This window comes from Nicotiana attenuata, chromosome 5 (assembly GCF_001879085.1).
Source record: "Nicotiana attenuata strain UT chromosome 5, NIATTr2, whole genome shotgun sequence".
NCBI lineage: Eukaryota > Viridiplantae > Streptophyta > Magnoliopsida > Solanales > Solanaceae > Nicotiana > Nicotiana attenuata.
Window position 1 is genome coordinate 29,250,249 of NC_031993.1, and position 2,529 is coordinate 29,252,777.

Genomic DNA, 2,529 nt, shown 5'->3' on the forward strand with positions numbered 1-2,529 from the left:
TATATATATATATATATATATATATATATATATATATATATATATATATATATATATATATATATATATATAAAATAAATTTTAGCTTATATGCATCGATAATATACAAATTTTGTATATTTTTAATATTAATATCTAACATGTTATAGCAGGTACATTTTATTCTATTACCAAGTTTTCATATCAAACTTAGATATAAACTGTTACCTATAGTTGTAAGTTAACTTCATAGTGTTAAAAACTATAAAATATTAGTGCATAGGAGTTACACTCATAATTATGCACACTCTTCGATCTTAGGTAAAATATATTGACATGTATCTCGTTAGACGACACTCGATAAGACATTAAATGTGGAAGGATTGTGACTCGACATGTATTTCGTTAGACAACCTCGATGACATGTATTTCGTTAGACGACACTCGATATGAAAGGATTATGACTTATATTAATAGCTTGGGCTATGCACTTTCAGCACTGTAATTGAAAAGTAGTCACTTGTTGGTTCCCAAGTACACGTACACGCAAGTATATGTGACCGTCAAGTAATAAAGTGACTCGAAAATCGGATGTCGGATCCACAAAGACTTAGATTAATTGTTAACTAAGTAAACTAAAATCAATTAACTGTCCAAGATAATAAAAAATGTTGTTTATCTACTAAACTACTTTTGCAAATATTGAACAAGTAATTAGCTAATTTATCAGGGATGTAAATGTGTGTTTTGGAGTTTACTCAAAGGAGATGAAGATTTCAGGATTGTGGTTGGTTTATCAATCCTATTAAGTTCAATAATCACACATGTTAATCCAGATTATCAATGTTGCTAATTGACCGGATCGTTTATATGAATAGCATGTTCCCACAATACTACTCGCCTATCCATAATATATCAATCCTATATTCCTATGGTATTGAGTCTATCATGAACAAATATAATACGGTTTTTAACTAAGCAAGATTGTTAGGTATATTCCTATCCTAACCGCAAAATCGTTACCCGAGCCACGGGTTCAAAAACAAGCTCTCTTTAATTCTACTCTAATCTAAACACGGCTTTCCCAAGCATAGCATAGATATTAGGAATTTGTGAGTTTTGTCGTGTTTCGGGGAGCGGGCTCGGGGTTGATTTTTGGGTTGACTTTTTAATTTTAGTTGAAGATCGAAGATTTATTATTCATAAACGTTTCCTATGGCTTTCATTCATGATATGTCACGCCCCAAAATCCGAGGAGCGCGACCGGCGCTCAACCGAGTAAACCCGACTGAGCAAGCCTGTTAGGTTTCATTCTACCCAAACTAATTCATGAATAAAGAGGAGATGAACTCCATTAATCATACTTTGTACATATATCATTACCGACTTCCATTTCATTTCCATTAGCAACTTCATTCATAATTTTCAAAAATATTACAAGTTTTCTACATCTTTGCCAAATATTAATATTTCTAATTCAATTCCCCATTATCAAACTCCACCCACAACCTGTCTACGGAGCCTCTAAATATAACTGAAGAATAATATGGAAATGCCGGCAACAAGGCTCCGGCTATACCTCAAAATACAAAAGTACGTGATAAACAGATAAAACAGGACCCCAAAATGAAGTGGGGCTCACCAAGTCAGCTGAAAGGAAGATGCGTCACTAGCTGCGACCAACACTGCCTGCTATGAAAACACCTACATCCATTTAAAGACGTAGCGCCCCTGGCAAAAGGGACGTTAGTGCCGTCGAATAGCACTAGTATGTATAACTAAACACCATCTCATTAGAAAGAACTATCATACAAGAACAAAGAAATCATAAGTATTCAACAAAAGCTTTAAACAATCACCACGTCATCAATTGAAAGGAATCACATAGCTTTCACATAATTTTCATACCTCTAGGTTGGGACATTTCAAAACTTTTCATCATTATTCACAATACCACCGCTTTATTGCGTGGAGTCCGATCACGGCCCGATCGGCTAAGCTGCCTCATTTGAGACATATACCTCAATCACTATTTCTTTGTTACTTTCGGGGTTCAATATCAACACATTACCACTATGTGTGTAGCATGGCGTCTGATCACGGCCCGATCGGCTAAGCCGTCTTACCAAGACGTTACCTCAATCACAATTTCATCCTCACTTTTCGATTTCAATATCAGCACAATACCACCATGTGTGTAGCATGACGTCCGATCACGGCCCGATCGGCTAAGCCGTCTTACCAAGGCGTTAACCTTTTTCCATTAATCATCTCACTTCAATTTTTCTTTCACATATATTAGTTTATAGGCACTTAGGGCCACAATTTCCACATCATGTCCACTTTCAATACAAACAATGCAATTTAGGATAACAGGTACAAACAGGAGCAATTCAAGTGTAAACATAGATAAGATTTCACATAGTTGGCATGACAATCTCAATTTAAATCCTGACATTGAGGTCTAGGCATTCCAACACATGGTTTATATTCTTCACACATCTTTAAATTAGCAAGAATAGTACATTAAACATATTGAGGCACCCCTAT